This window comes from Chamaea fasciata, unplaced genomic scaffold (genome assembly GCF_029207755.1).
Source record: "Chamaea fasciata isolate MVZ Bird 193981 ecotype frontalis unplaced genomic scaffold, bChaFas1.0.hap1 SCAF_5, whole genome shotgun sequence".
NCBI lineage: Eukaryota > Metazoa > Chordata > Aves > Passeriformes > Sylviidae > Chamaea > Chamaea fasciata.
In genome coordinates, this window is record NW_027094090.1 from 72,888,255 (window position 1) to 72,905,481 (window position 17,227).

The window sequence follows — 17,227 nt, forward strand, 5'->3', positions numbered from 1 at the left end:
ATAAATAGTCCTCTGCTCATCTGTAAACCTTTCTTCTCCTTCAGACCCTTTGCTGAGCACATTCTTTGAAATCTGCTTTCATATATCTCAATTGTTAGAATTGTTTTCAGAAAAATTACAGGGGCATAGAAGCAAATATGGTGAGCTGCTGTACCCCTGAGTTAGTTTATTACTGCTTGCTAATTAAGATTATTGATAAATCTTGTGTTTATTCCTTGCAGGCTTTTGGAATAATACAGAATAATGCTGTTAAACACAGCAGGTGACCCTAATCCAGTTAATGAAGTATTGGGGAAAATTTAAGATAAATTTGAAGAAGTTACTGTGACTATCCTCCTACGTTTTAAGGGATATCTTGTATCTAGTGGCTAATGGCCCATAACCCTTATCCAATATGGAGTTGCTAAGCATTTGATCAGATAAAAAGCATGTTTTCAAGCAATCATTATTCAAAGGATCAGACACAGTGATACTAATGTATGATTTTGTACCATGAATAAAACATTTCAGATGATATCCCTCAAAAAATCTATATTGGAATTTATATAGGTGAGCAAGGAAGGGTCAAGTGATTTTCACAGAAAGAGACAGAGACCCATCTGTATTAAATTAAGTGGGTTAACATAAACCACAGCAAGACCAAGAGTCATGAGTTCAGAATATATGGCCTTAAATGTAAGAGTGACATACAGGTTACTTTCCATCCTCCCTGGGGTCTGTCCCTATCCTGTTAAAGAAACTAGTACTATTTCTTCTGAGAAGAGCTTAGCTAGTCAATATTATTGGCAGGATAGGACATAATAGGAGGAATCAAGCTACCAGATATCCTTTTCAATTCCTGTAGTTAACATGAAAACACAGGCAGAACATTGCTATATGGCCAAACACTCACCTGTGTAACTCTCTGAAGTACAGTGCCTCACCCAGTTCTCCTTCAGGTGCTTTTACACAGGTCTGTTCAGACAAGCCAAATGCCTCACCCTCCAAATCCACCGGCCTGGATGAATTCTAGGAAGCTGCAGCAGGGAAAGGACATTAGAGACATACTCTGAAAGCCAACCAACCGAGTCAGCTCATTTGCATGGATGTGCTCCTGGAGGAATCACTGCAAGTGGAAGACCTTGCCAAAGGTGAGCCTTTCTAGTCTCATGCACCAGCCACAATGGTTTTTTTGATTTTGAGTACTAGCATCATATTTCTAGGGTACAGTATCCCTCTAATACCATAAGAAATATTTGTTTTTAAATTAAACATTACCTTTCTCTTCCAGAGCATCACTCAGTTTTCTTTAAGCCTTACCAAAATAACAAATTCCTAATCCTTAGTACAGATAACCAGCTCAAAACAAACAGGCCCTTTTGTAGCATTGACAGTATTACATTTTTAGCATATGATAAGCTTTCAACTAACACCTAGACTTTTCCTAGCACTGTGAAATGTAGATGGTAAAAAACACAAAGCTATTTGCTTATCCAATTTTCTGAGTACATCTGCCACATAATGATTTCAACCGCAGAATATTCAAGACTTTGCACTGGTTTTGCCCAGATCAGGTTTTTGTTAGACAACAGAGTGATTCATACGAGCTTCTTAAATTATTTCAAGTAATTTTTTTCCCTGTCTTGGCAAGTGGAGAAAAGCAGTGCTTCCCATCAAACATAAGTGGAAAGGCCCAAACAGAGATCATATAACTGTGATGCCTTGGGAAGGCTGACCTGAAACAGAGACTGGATAGAGCTAGTGAGAATAAAGTAGGTATTTATTGAAAGGCCTTTAGGGTACACCTTGGGTATGATAGCATCTGACCAGGGCTACACTCAAGGTGGATTGAAATGGTCACAAAATGGCTGACTGGTCATGAGATCTTGCATTTTTATAAGTTTTGGTTCATTTGCATACTGCCATTTAATTGTCCAATTACAGCTTCAGGATGTGAGGTCCCATCCTTCTTGTTCCTTCCTCCAGCCCACTGTTATTTGTGCTTTTGGGCCTGAAAGTTGTTCTTGGTCTTCAGCAGGAAAAGGATTTGTTTTGTCTCCCTACTCTGTGAAAAGAGCAACATGAAAGCTCAAACTTCAGACATCAGCTGAACACCACAGAAAGAGAGAACATTTCGTATTAACACCTGCTCTTTTTTCAGGTTTCCGTGTCTCGTGTGTCATCCACTACCAGAGAAGCAAGAAGCTGATTGAAGCCTTTCTCCAGAGCAGCTTGGTATTTTGTTGCAGGAGGGGTGGGCTTGGATTGATGAGGAATGCCATTGGGATGCTGCTTTACAGATGGTGAGCGGCGAAGCAGGCAGCGTGTCCCCGTGACGGGGAGGAGGCAAAGCCTTCATTAAAACATCAGCTTCCCCCAGAAGCTCATACTGTCTGACACGCCTAACCTGTGTGCATATGTCAACACAGAGCGCTTGCTAATGTTGCTGAGGCTGTAAATAAGGGTTCAGACTATACTCTGAAGGAGATTAATGAGTAGAGTGCTTCCTTCTCTGCTGGAGGCTGAAGTAGGTTCCCTATTAAGATGCAGTATCTGTCACTGTCAATAGAGACATGCTGTGTGGGTGTGAGGGGAGGTTAAGAGGTGTCTCTGAATCTGGTAATTCCATGCTTTTAAGGGTCTAGCGCAGGGGACTGACACACTTGAGCAACATCAACTTCCTGAAACATGTTTTCTGTTAACAGAATAAGTCCCGTAAGATCTGTGGCTAAAGAGGGACAAATGCAGAGGAACTGAAGGTACTCCCTTTTTTAGAAAGTACAGAAGTTTAATCTTACATTTAGGAAAGGAGAAACAAATAAACTACTATCCTGGGCAAACTCCATGCAAATTTCAGGGAATGGAGTTGCTGTTCCCTTCATACATAGTTAGAACTCTGTTCCTGTGACAAATTGTATGTCTGCCTTCCTTCCTTCTTTAGTTCAGGTAAACAACTATTCTACTTTTGTAAAATATCCTGTTCTCTGATGTCAGAATGCCTTACAGAACTGTTTCTTCTTCAGAAAGCACTTGGTATCATTCTCTGAAGGAAGGGTTATCCATTTTTACCCATGGCAAAGCACAAGGGGGTTCAATGTCATGTTCAAGTTTGAATTGTAAATGCGTCCATGAAGAGAGGTTTTAATTCTGAACTCACAAGCCCTTAAACATACCACTGCAGTTGGAGCTGGGTTCAGAAAACAAGATTCCCTGTACACTCAATGCCCATGTTGTAGTAAGGATTGCTGGCAAAGATGGTCAGCTCACTCAGCCTGGGCCAAGGAAGCTCTTCTCTACACTGTTCAGGACTTTTTTCTATGTATTTGAACCAGAATGACTTTCTAGATCAGAAACTTGCACTACACAGTTGAATAACACACACAAGCTAAAAATGCCTATGCATTTAAACACAGATATGTAGCCCACTGGCTCCTCTTAAAACCCCAAAGGAATATATAAGTTTATACAAATCAGCCTTTCTTCATTAATTAGAAAATTTGCCTTTTCTCCAGTACTTAGAAGAGAGAATAAAATGAATTTAATACACAGCAATATCACCCATTTTTTCCCTAACACTCATGTCATCTTCATGGAAGCTGAAAGAACCTGAGGAACTAATCTAGCATTAGTAAAAATAATTTATTTCAAAAGAAAACAAAAGCGTAACAAAATATTACATTAAGACTTTAAGATCCAGTGAAGTTTAGAAAAGCAATCAACTAAAAAAGAAAGTAAAAAGTTGAAAAGTGAGAAATTTCAGGGAAAAAATTGGAGCCTATATCAAAAAATCACTTCTAGTTTTCCATGTTAAAAATTTATCTCACTTAAGTACTTGGATATGTAGCCCAAAGTCAATGGGAATTACAAAGGGCAGCGCCTCTGAATAATAGATCAATTCTTTAGCTCTATTCTCAGTTATAGGCAGAAGCCAAATGCTATTTACTCTTCCTTTACATCATCAACCTTACTGAACACCTAATAGTTCATGCTTTTGGTTTTTATTTTTACTTAGAGAATAAACCTATTTATTATAAATTCTCACCATAAAAAATACAATAAAATTTGAAAAGCTACCTACAAATAGCATGTAAGGATTAAGTAGCCTCTTGGACACTCCAGAATGTTTTGTGCTGCCTGCAAGAGGAAAGTCAAGGGGAAAAAATGCCTCCTAATTTATCAATAACACATTAGTTTTATGTATAACATGGTAGTTATAAAACACACGTGTCTCACTACCGCGTTATGCATAAAATATATGTAACTACACTATGCAGTGATGCTTTCCCAGTCTTGATAACTTCCCTGGAATTGCTCAAAGAGCATCTGGCTCTGGCCACTTGCAGTGGCTGAGAATGTTGCTTTCCCTGGCACACAACTTCACTGCAGCCTGAGTGCAGTGTGAAGAGCCAGGTAACCAAGGGCAAGAATCATAGGATTCTTTCAGCTGGAAAAAACCTCTTTTTTTAGAAAAACAAGATTTTTATGAGCTGCTTCACCCTAATATTGAGGTATTTTCAGAATCTAGGTGTTGGAGAATGGCATCCCCTTTTTGCCTTCAGCTTACAAGAGGTACAAAATGACCCATAAACTCTGGGAAGGTGACAGTGGCTGCAGATTTTTTAAAAAAAATCTTAGTGAACATATATTGTTTGAGTGGAAGGAAGATCTAAATCAAAGAAACAAACTGTAAATTAAATCCTGATGCTGAATTCATTTTTAGAGACAGAAGCAATGCAGTCCAACCCAGCCCTTCAAAAAACCCCAAACTTGTAGAAGTGCTTAAGTGTCCCAGAGAAAAGTCAGAATCTAGTCTCCAATAATGTGAAAAAGCAAAAATTGTTTTTGTTGGCAAAACTGTACAAAACAACTCCTCCTTACTTTCAGCTGCTTGACTTTTGTCCCTCATAAACAGCCAAAGGACTTTCAATAGTTAATATTTGATCTTCTTCTAGAGATATGGTGTCCTACATATCAGGCTAACCCTACTTATCAATCTCAGCTAACAGCTCTGAATGGGGGAGTACTTGATGTAGAAGGAATATTGTTTAACCTGAATCATATGTAGGACAATATTTTAGGAAAAACAATCAAAATATATGAAGATAAAGAATTTTAAAAAATTAATCAAATAATGCTAGGACTAAGACTGGGTTGTTTTTTGGCTTGGGTTTGGTTTTTTTTTTTTAAACAGTTCTTTATACTTTTACTGTGGCAGGTAGCTAAAGCTGGATTTCAATAGGACGTTGCTGTGGAAAGAGGAGATGAGTCCCAGGCACTCCATCAAGGATGAGCCTGCTGTACAAGCAGTACAACACAAGGTGTGTGCTGACTCGTGTCACTAGATTGAAGAACTGCTTCATATCAGAAAAAACCTTTTTGGGGAGAAGGGAGATGGAGAGACAGAAATAAAACTCTTGTTCAAATCTCCAGATAGAAGATACCAGAACATATAGATATAAACCACATCTTATAGAAGCAGATGTGATTCGTAAAATACCTTTTTTTCCTCAAGAGAGATTATTTGTGTGTATCTCTTTGATTATCTGATATGGCTAAAAGACTCAATAACCTCAACACCTATTGACCCATGTGAAAAACAGGGGCAGATGGTATCAATTGTTATGTTTGTTTGTAGAAAAAAAGAGAGAAATTCTAAAAAATGGTCTTCCATACGTTTGTTTGGTTCGGTTTTTTAGGAAGAAAGCTACAACAATGTGACTAGATTGCCAAAACTGTGGGAAGATGGTGTTTTAAAAACTTGGGGAAAAAATAAAAAGAGCTGAGAGAGGCTCTCACTGTCACCAAGCACAAAAATCAGGGAAAAATAGTCCAAATATATAAGACTAAACTTAACATAATAACAGGTCAAAAACACAGCTGAAAGAGTGAAATACAAACAAGTAAGTTTGTTGGAATGAAAGGAAACATTTTTATAGTTTTAAAACTATTTCTAAGCCCAAAGTTCATAGTCAGATTGTTTATAATAGCGACATGGTGACAGAACTCACACTGAGTGACATGACCCATTCATTTGACTTCAAAATAAATGTTTATTTTTCACTTACTGAAAGAACTGGAAGGAAAAGGACAATAAAATTATTCTCACAAATATTTTAATCTTGAAGTTACTATCATAAGTTTTCCTTCTTAAAACAGGGCCCTCTGTCATCTTTCTAGGTTCTGAGCATAACAAGAGAAAAAAAGATATAAATTTTAAAAAAATTCACTACCAACCTTTCAATTTTATGCAGTTCAGTCCTGAAGTCCCCATTTTATAAACTGCTCAGGCCTTTCTGGCAGGGAAAGGAAGCTGCAGTCAATTCCTGGATGGAGGACTGACAATTGTAAAAGATTAATGGCATTCGTGGTTACTGATGTGGCCAACAGCCAGACACCAATGTTTTAGTCTTTATCTGAGCAAAACTTTAGTTAAAACAGGTGCACATAACTATGAGGTGCATTGATTTCTGTTTATCTTCTGAGACTACCCCAGGAAACTGAATACCATCAACCTTCTGACTGATGAGGAGGTCTCAGCCTTTTGAGAGTCAGGCCTTGGAAGAGCCTTTTTAACTCTCCTTTCCAGAACTGGATTATATAAAAGACTGTGAGAATGATGTGTGGACATATTAACACAGGTGGAAGCAGTCATTTACACAAGTGGAATTACACAATACTGGAGTGCTTCCAGAAGGTGATGCCAAATCATATTTAAAATATTTGTGTCCCTAGAGACAAAACCTAAAAAATAGCTGGAGTTAGGTCTTTGCAACCAAATACTGGCACCCTTCCCTAGACAATGATGCCCTTCTTTCAACTGGCATTCAGACTTGTCCCTAAGTGTTCAACTCCTCTTTTCTAAAACAAAGTAGAGTTTAAAATTAAAAAAATACAGGCAATACACTTTCACATTTCAGGTGTTTTGAACCATTACAGAGCCACTTCAATTAGCCATCCTTGGCATTCAATTAGCATCCTTGTCACTACACCTCCTGGAAAAAAATTGCTAGATTGCATCCTTTAGGCATAGCAACAAAATGACCCATCCAGCAAGGATCAGTCAGACCTTGCAGTCAATTTAAACTGAAAGTGAAAAATCTACAGTAGCAGCATTCAGGTTTTAGACAGTGGTTCAGAGGTTTAATTCCATACAAAAAGACACTGGGGTTTCAATTACTCAGAATTGGGAAAATAACAGTCTGCAACGAATGACAAGAAAACAGTGAGAACACTGTGGACAGGAACCAGATTCTTGCAAAGTCACTACCAACATTCTCACTCTTTGACGGTAAACTTCTGCAGTAAAGTATTGCCACCCAAACCCACATTTTTGAGAATCTGTATCAAGCCAGTTGCACGCCAGTTCAGAGTGTTAACACAAGCATTGCCACAACAGAACAAGCCATTTCAACTGGTCCTTTCCAATGGTGATCAACTGATGATGATCAATTTTGAAAGTTTTCAAGGTTGGCAGAAATCCTTTGCAGTCCAGAGCCTGTCCTGTAACGATGAGTCAGCAAAGAGTTGCTGTTCATGTCAACTAGTCATGAAAGAAAAGTCTTCTGAAAAGCTGTACTGGTCCTTAAAACAAATAAATATTTATTGATGAGGGAAAGCAGGGAAAGGAAGATGTATGAAGGATCTGCCACACAAGAAAAAGTAAGTAAAAAACTCTCTACGGCCCCAGAATTTTTTTTCCTCTAGCTTACCAATGCCATCAGGACAAGTAAACTAATAAGGCAGTCTGAATAAACTGAAATATTTTTTTTCTGTAACCTTAGCATTACCTACACGATTATTCTTCAGTACACACACACACAGACATGCACATGCACACACACACACACACACACACACACACACACACACACACGGAGTGCAACAATTTATTTTAATGTAATGCTGCCCCCTTGTGCTTTTGTATACAAGGAAGTTTTTGTCAATAACCAAGTTGCTACAAACTAAAGAAAAGCAAGAAATTGGCCTTTTCCTCAGCTCTGAGCTTTCTCACTGATTTTTTCACTTGAGCAGTAATATGATCTTATGCAACACGCAGCAGTCTCAGAGACCAAGGAAATATAAAATGTGTATTATCATAAAAATTAAAGATAGGGTAAAAAAGAAGGCACAGGATGTGTAATTCATAGATGAGAAAGGAAGAAAAAGGTCAAATCACACAAAGTTACAATAAGCTACTGAAAATGAGTGCAAAAATAATAATTTGATTTCATACGTTAAGTTGTAGTCTGTCAACACAAAGAAACAGCTTTTACAGGGGATGGCAAAGAAAAAGTGATAGAGCTAAATGAGAAAGAGAACTCTACAGCTCAGGAATCAGTCTCTTTCACACTAGAAATCTAGCACCAGTCAGCATTTTCTTACCAAATTTTGGAAATCCCTGATGTACAAAATTGTCAAGTGTCCCATGTTAGAGTCGTTATAAACTTCTGAGAAGCTCATAAGAGAAAAATATCTCTTTGAGAATGTTTGGATTAGAATCAATTATCTGTCAACTGCCCTGGTAGATCCCAAAACCAGGAACTGTGGTGAATTTGTCTTCCTTCCCCACAACATAGCTTGAGCCACAAGGACTAGGAACCATTCATTCCATATGGCACAGTTTATGGCTGAGGACAAGGCAATTTGTTCTAGTGTTTTTCAAGAATATTAAAATCTCAAAAATTTAGAAAAGAAATCAAAGCATATAGGCATGGTACAAAGCTATGGATACATACCAGCAACGCTTCCAGCCATTCCTTTGGAACTTTATACAAGTACTATGCCCTGAAGAAACTATTTTATTTGATGACTACTTCTGAAATTCCGTATGAAGGATAATAAGCTTATGTGTGTTTATTCAGGTTTTTGATTAGGCAGAGATTTCCTTTAAAAACATATCTTTTGTTCTCAAGCTTTATGAAAGCTAAATGATAATCAACAGGTCCTTGAAATTATGGCATAAATGCCTATGCATAAACACCTACATAGTTACTCTCTGTGTGTTTTGTATTCAGGCTACTGAATGCATACATGACATTTAATGGACCATTTTTCTTTTAAATCTCACAGCTGAAAATTTTATTCATAAAGACAACAAACAAAAATATGCTTATTTGTGTCAAGAAGAGTGTGACAATTCCATGTAACTTTTAGTAAGAAATTATGAACAGAAAGTTGGAAGTATTTTTTTCCAGCAGCTAAAAAATGGGAAAGACATTCCCATTTTAATCTAGATTTAGTTTGACTTACAAATGTACAACCTTTGTATTTTAAATATTCCAATGCTTTAACAAAGTCAATGGAAGTCAAGAAGCTAAACAAAACCTTTTGTTTCAATCTGAATGACACATTTAATTTGAACTGAAATAATTTGGTTTAGCTTTTCAGAATGTTAAAGGAAAATTGATCATTTTTAATTTAAGTTGACCCAAGATAATTTTTTATTGTGTATCTGAGCTTGGTCATTGACCTGACTAAAACCTAACATAGTTATTCAAGGAGGCCTACTATAAATAAGATTTATCTTTAGAATTTCTATTCTTTACCATGTTTCATTACATCTTATCTTTCTTATTAATTTTTTTATACAGAAATTCAGCAGATGCTCTCTGCAAAACTAGTCTATGGTGTATTATTAGAATGTGTGAAACAGTATGCAAAGTGCCATCCTCTGTTTTTCTCCTCACTCTCATGAATGTAGATCTAAAAGGTAGGCAATTTAAGGATGTTGGCACTCTGTCTGAAGCAATGTTAGTCATTTTTAAACTCCATGTTCTCACTTCTCAACACATACATCTTACATAAATTAAATTAACTTGGCCTGTAGCACAAGCTGAGAGCCATCCTGTGACACAGAGGTGACAAAAAAAAAAAAGGGGGGGGGGCTGTCAAACAACTGTAAAACCTATTAGGGAGTTGTGTGGTTCAAAAAAAGAGATGCTGTGTTTCACTGCCCGTGTCTCCCTGGGATGTGCAGTGGCAAGAGAGGTTATGGTGGAGAGGACTGGCAGAAGCTTGTTTTCCTGTCATTCCTGGTATCAGCCCAGGATAGGGGAAATATCAGGGTGTGGGGAGATGTAGACAGCAGCTCAGTCACACCTGAACAAAACTCAGTGCAGACAACAACCTGTCTGAGTACCTGTTATTTTGCCCAGTGGCCATTGCAATAGCGGCTCTAAAACTGGAATTCTTCCTTCAATTAATTCAGTTAAAAAAAAAAAAAAAAAAAAAAAAAAAAAAAAAACACCAAAAAAACAACACCATGAAGTTTCTAATACTTTCAGTGACAATGTGGCTTCTGGCTAGTGACAGTACTGCAGGAAGAGCTCATAAATCAATAAAAACTTGCTGTATGCTTTCTAAGCAATACATAACTCATAATATTAATATACTTTCATTTCCAACGTTGTGGGGCTTAAAAAAATTATTATCAATATAATGTTAACTTTAATATTCCAGTGCTTCTAAGTTCTTTCAGTTACCCTAATTGATTTCACTTGGATCCTTTTCAGATACTGTTCTTTTCTATTTTCAGCCTATCATCTATTTTCCTCACTTTACTCCATTCATTCTGTTTTTCAGTCATTTCAGATCTGTATTTTCAGATAAATACATATATTTTAAAAAAGATTTTCTATAGTTACTGCTTCCATAATTATTAAAGGACTTACTGCACGTGTCTCAGCACCTTCTTCCACCATTTCAAAAAGGCATGTAAGCAAGGAAATTATTCAAGGTATCTGTCTTAGGGACCCTGACTTCAGGCAAAAGCAGAATCCTCTGGGGGCAAATCACAGCAAAAGAAAACTTAGATTAGTTTAAAATTAGTTTCTGAAGTTGTCTTTCACATTATGTTGCCTGTACTAGGATTTTTTGAAATTAGTCTCCTCATCTAAACCAAATAATTTAATAATTAGGGATCAAAGTTGGGCTGTTTGAGTGCCCCCCCCCCTCAAAATTATGAATAATTCACATTAGCAAGCACTGTACTACCTGATCAAATACTTAACCTGATACAATATAAACTCTAAAATAAAAGACCCAAAGTTAATTAGCTGTTGTGTTATACTATGCTGTGGGAAAAGCCAGGTAGTCCAAAGCAAATTTTTGAAGTCTGCCTTGGACAAAATGTACTGTGGCAGCAGCACAAGACACAATTGAGCCAATCAATTTCTAAACAACTCCAGAATCTACTTAGCACACTCTGGATCAAATTCTGCCCCTCCTACTGAAACCATGGAGATTTGCTCCATTTAGAGAGTGGGGACCCTTGTTTTGATGGAAAGGTCAAACTCAGGACGAAGGTCTTTGTGTGATCACCCAGTGGCACTAGAGGAAAACTCTCAGGGCTGTCATGGCACAGCTCAGACACCAAGTTTTGCTGCCCAAGTCACATTCTGACACCACTCTGGTATATGACAGCTTGAATGTCTGTGTTAGCTTTGTAGCCAGCAGCGTACAACAGTGGAGATGCATCTGGAAATGGGGTTTTATCTCATCTGAGCCCAGAATCTCCAGCACTACTTCGAGTTATCTGGGATGAAAGTAAAACCTTTCCTAATTGCTTGTTGTATTTCTGTTTCCAATCTTCCTCTCAAAAAACCCACAAACAACCAACAAAAAAACAACAGAAACAATATCAGTTCTTTTCCATGTCTTTTTTCAACTGTGAGGACAAAAATAGATTTTTTTAATTCTTATTTGACCTAGGCAATTTATAACAATAATAATAACAAATAATGATTATGATGATAATAACAATAATAATTCTCCTGTATTCTTTATCTGAATGAATCCAAGGTAAGTGATAATTGAAAGCACATGGGATCTATTTTGTGAAAACCCAATGGAAAAAAACCCAAAAAACTGTTGCTGACAGTGAATCAGAAAGCTTGTGACAAATTTGAGAATTTAAAAAAAATTGAGATAGATGTTGAAAAAAACAGTTTTTAATCGTGATATCTGATGGACTACTGCGTAGTCTCCCAAGACGAGAGTCTTATTGCATGAGTTTCTTAAAACAATGCAAAGCACTCAAGAGTAGAGTGTAGGGAACACTCTAAATTGGTCCCCCGGGTAAGGACTAGCTGACCTAATTGGTATTTCCCATCTTTAATTTATGTGATCATACAGTATGCTGTTATCTTTTCATTACATTAACCCACAGGGTCAAACATTCCTTTGGTGGAGTTCCATTGGAACAAGCAGATTTGCACCAGGGCTCAGTTTGGCCCACACCATTTAAATCTGAAATGAATTTCAAATAGAGCGGTAATCAGCCTTATAGAGCAATATTATTCTCTAGGAAGGAGAACATGTGGTTCCCCTGTATGAAAGGCAGATACTTTTATCAATGCAAACTTTATAAAACATAATACCCATCAAATATTACATGCCAGAACAGCACTAAACTACTTAGACTGGTAAATAAAACATTAGGTTTGGAAAAGTATTTGGATTCTTCTTCACATTATTGCAATGTTTTATTCATATCCCGCTTACATATTCCCTTCATTCTGTTAATCTAAGTGACCAGCATGTGATGAAACTGCCTAGTTCTCCACAGCTGTGCTTCCTTTGAGGTTGCACAACTCCTCTATCACCTTCAGGGCAAGAGGAATGCCACTGTGGCAATCTCAGTTTACAAAGGTGTGCCTTTCAATTAATCTATCACTGTCTTTACACCAGGCCACATCACTGATGTCCAGTTAAACAGAAAAGTTCTGGAGCAACTTCAGAGGATAATTTCTGCAAAATGGAAATTATCAGTTTTTGGAAAGTAAGCAGAGGTGGTAGTCCAAAACTGTTTTCTTAGGAGATTTGCCAACGAGGCAGAGATGTCTTTAATAAGCAGGAGCCTGGACAACAACTTTCTCCTTTTTTTGTATTCTTGTTCTATCAATTAAGGAATCCAAAGTATTTTGACCCACCATTGTGATTCTGTCTCAAAAATGCCAAGTAGGTGTAAGTAAATGTTGACCCTTTCTTTGTTCATCTGTCAAATTACCTTGGAATCTTCCTGAAATTATTGCAAGTCACCTCATGGTGGTTGTGACACTAAGTTATATTTGCATCACAAAAAACTAGGTATTGAATGAGTTGCTAAAAAATGTTCCATCTAAACTGACGTGTGATGGATAGACAGGAAAATGGCTTCACATGCGATCAATCGAGCAACAATCCAATTCTAAGAACTCCAAAAACCTACTGAACCAGAACAGTTGGGATTCTGAAATGAAACTCTGCCTCTCCGAAGCTTTTGTTGCCTTTTGTGTCGAGCCTTTGGGACCAAAACCCAAAGACAAATTAAGTGAATAGGAAGGATGACGGAAATCTCATAGAAGGTGTAGATTATGTCTACACTACAGGAACATCAGGGGACTTTCTGGTTTCTCAGCCTGTACTCATGGTCTGGCCACACCCAACTTCCATTCAGCATCTCACCTTATGCCTAAGGACATGGTGAAACTGGAGCAGGAAGGGGTTTCCGGAGCCAGCTGCAGGGACTGTTCTCTTTTTTTTGACCATTTATGTCTTCAAAAGTAGGTGCTCAAAAACCAAAATTCTGCTCCTGGTTGGTTGAGAAAAATTGTCTTTAATCCCGCCCATGAACTTTAAATATGTTCATCTCCACGAGGACAGACACCAAGGACCCATCAATAGAATCCATAGGAAAAAACACAAGGGGGGAAGTTAGAGCTTTATACAAATGGGGGTGCAAAATGTGCTTATTATTCTTAGGCATAGAAAGTTACAACAGATATCCCATTAATTTATCTAAAAGTTGGTTTCTTTCTGTTTCAAATTTTGTTTTCTTTTTGTCAAGAGCAAATATTAATATTTTTCTTTGAAAATGAAAATAAATATGTGAGTTTGTGTTCTTTTCTTGTCATTTTCTTTCCATAGCTTGAGAAATATGCTACTTTTAATCTTGTCTCGGGAAAAAGAAAAAAAAATAAAGAGCGTGAAGATTCTGATATGAAGAACGAAATTTCAGTGATAATTACTGTGCATCAAATAGGTCTATGAAGCCCAGTATGTAAAATTCTTTCATCATTTGGGAAAAAAATAAATAAAAGCCCCTGAAAAATCTATGAACTGTCAGAAACAGGGTGGGAATTGCAAAGCTATCCTATCTGCCTTACCAAAGGGTTACTGCATCAAGTAACTTATAAGTTACAGGCACACATCACTGCTAAGGGAAAAGTAATTTGTCGTAATCATTTTTAATTATAGTTATTCTTAATTATCTTTGCTGTATGTTTAAACATTAAAATACAAACAGTACTGCCATAGCACAGATGGCTGGTGCCTGCTATGCAGACTGTCAAGCTTCATTTAAGCACCACTGTCATTTTTCCCTACAATTGTTCCTTATAGTAATAATTCACTTTCTGTGAACCATAATATTCATGTTTTAAGAAGAAAACCTACCATGAGATAAGTATTCTATACCTACCATATCTACCATTTTACAAGTTCCTCTAAAACAAAGACATCTGAAGCTTGAAGCCAAAATCTGGTTGTTCTGATGAAATCCTATTCAGAAGAGAAAGACTAGTAGATAATTCTAGTTGTACGCAGCTGGGGTCAGAATGGTACAGGCAGGGCAGCACCCTCTACAAAAGAAACAGAAAGAAATTGCTATATTTGATAATCATTCCTCTTCAACTGTATTTTCTTTTGTCTTCGAAGATGTTCCACAACAAAACTAGGTGGGAGTTTTGTTCTCTCTGTGCTTCTGCATGTGTCAAATGCAAACACACCATTCCTTGTTGGGCTTAGTTGGGATGTTAAAAAACCACTTTCCACAAAATGAATGTTTCTAAAATGAGATCATTTTAGTGCCAGAGCGTCCTTTTCTCCCGTGAAACCTCATAACCATTTCACACAGATCCTCAACCCAAGAACGCAAAAATAAGTTTAAAATTATGAGAGAGAAAAAACTCAGTTCAGAGAGACAAATAGTCCTTCAAAATTGAACTCAGGGAAATACAGAATAAAGGATAAAAATTAAAGAGTTTCAAGTTTAGATGCTTAAGACATTATGTCTGGTCAAGAAAGTTCTTCAAGGAAATTTGAAATGAATGTGACTGACTAAAGATAGATACATTCTGGTCACTGGTTTGAAACATTCCCTTGAAGAATAAACAATATACCATAAAAGATGGATCAATGGGTGAAAGAACAAGAGGAAAACTGAAATGGTTAATGGGACAGGTAATTTTAAATGGTAGAGGAAACTGCACAATAAAACAATGGAGCACATACAGGTTTGTAGTAGTCTGTTATTTACTTTGCTACTATCACTACAACTTTGTCATCTCTCTATCACGAAAGTGATACCTTGTTCTTCCCAGAAACCTCACTTAGCCTCATTCCAGCTATTCTGCAAACCACACATGTCATATATCTTAATTCCTTAACTTTTATGGACAGGTATTTTTACTCTTTCGTTCCCTGCTTCTACAGGTTCTCAACAACACAGGATTTTCCAGTACAGAACTCTTTTTGAACGATCTAGAGAGACACCATTCCCATCTTGCAGATAAAAATATTACATTAATGTTTTTCCAGTACTACTTCCATCAGAGGAGAAAAAAATCAGCCAAATGCACAATTAATTTGAGCAGAGGCCATTTGAAACCCAGGTAGAAACAAGAAATCCAACCCATTGCCTGGAGGAGCTGGTACTTCCACTGTGGTCAGACTCAAGGCCAGAGGTGAAAATTCATTATGAATAAAGCTTCCTTCACACTTTCAATAGAGAGCTGAAGAAGGCACACAGGTTTTACAACAGGTCTTTATTTAACAACACATCTAGTGCAATGAGACAAACTGGCTGATTGCATTCAGGCCCCACTACCATGTGAACATGAGCATCGGAGGCATCACTTAAATGAACAGTTAGTAACAGTGGAACATCTTCTGTTTGGGATATGTACATTTCCAGCCACATCACATTTATTGGAGCCCTGAATGCTCATTGTGTTCCTTTGTCAGTGTGCTTTAGTTAATGCTGGCTTCAGAAGAAAGCCAAGCTCACTCTGCAAAGTCCCTTACTCCATGCTTGGCCTCAGGACTTGTAGGCACCTTTCAGTATTTTATGCTTTTATTTGATGGTGAAGTTCTACAAATGGGCTCATTTTTTTCCTAGGAAATGGGCATGTTTTATGTCTCATCTCTCACATGTCATCAAAAAGATATCATGTAGTAGTTTCTGACCTGGTTTGAAAGTCTCCCTATTCCATTATCAATTTGCTGAGGCTCCTACTGCCACATTGTATAGTTTTAGTGTTAATTTTTAATATTATTTTCATGCATTTTTAAGGTAAGAGTGTTTTTTCTTAACTAGAGTGCAATAATAGCTTCTCAATATTAAATAAATAATGTTACAGTGCTGAGACAATTATGACTTTTTGACAGTGTTGATATATTAATGTTGCAGCTACAGAAATTCATCTGTTTCATGTATTTTATGGGCACTTTTTTTGTTCTTTTTTTACCCTTATTTTTCTGATTTTTGAGAAATTAAAGTTGTCCAATTGCCAAGACATTTCTCTCAGGCCAATACTTACTCGTCCAGGGCTGGATTTCTTTTATTTTATTTATTTTATTTTATTTTGTTTTGTTTTGTTTTATTTTATTTTTTATTATTTTTTTTCACTACAAATCAATTCAATACACAATATCTACTTCCATTTCCAAAAGATTTATAGCAAGATTCTAAAGAAAAAAAAAAAAAGAAAAGAAAAAAGAAAGAAAAAAGATAGAAGTAATGTTTTATGAATCAGTCTCCTTTTGATGTTAGGGAGTGGGATTAAAACCTCTCTGGAAATTCAACATGGTGTTGTCATAAAATCCAAGTCAGTATGAGACCCCAGGAGGCTTTTACAGGTCTTGTGTCCTGCAGAAGACTTTTATCTGAATGAAAATAGTTTGTATGACTGAAAACACCAGATGCACATCCACTTCCTAATAAATCTGAAAACAAACACACATGTAGGGAATTAGACAAATGGGTTTTGCCAAGCCTAAACCTTCAGAATAAAACTTAAGAAACTTGCTCTGACAAAATATATAAAATGCTACTTGACATAAAAATTGAATTTTAATTCAGTAGAAAATCCTAACCTCCTTGTCCTCCTCCCTCTCACCACTGCTTCCATGTCCCGCCTCCAAATTTTTCAAGTGAATTTATACTTTCCTTGAAAGAAAAAATCTACTAATTGTGAACTTGATGGGTAAA

At 36.9% G+C, this 17,227-nt stretch overlaps 1 long non-coding RNA gene across 3 annotated transcripts in view; it reads right to left on the minus strand.

The window, feature by feature from the left end:
- Window positions 1-900: 900 nt before the first annotated feature.
- The window catches only part of LOC136290018 (uncharacterized), an 86,580-nt gene continuing 70,253 nt past the window's right edge, over window positions 901-17,227 (minus strand). For 2 of the 3 annotated variants that reach the window (XR_010720925.1, XR_010720927.1), the window contains one exon: window positions 15,514-16,962. This is a non-coding gene — a long non-coding RNA (uncharacterized lncRNA). Of the gene's footprint in view, window positions 1,017-6,213; window positions 6,315-15,513; window positions 16,963-17,227 lie in introns of those variants that run through there. The other variant, XR_010720926.1, reaches the window with a different exon arrangement.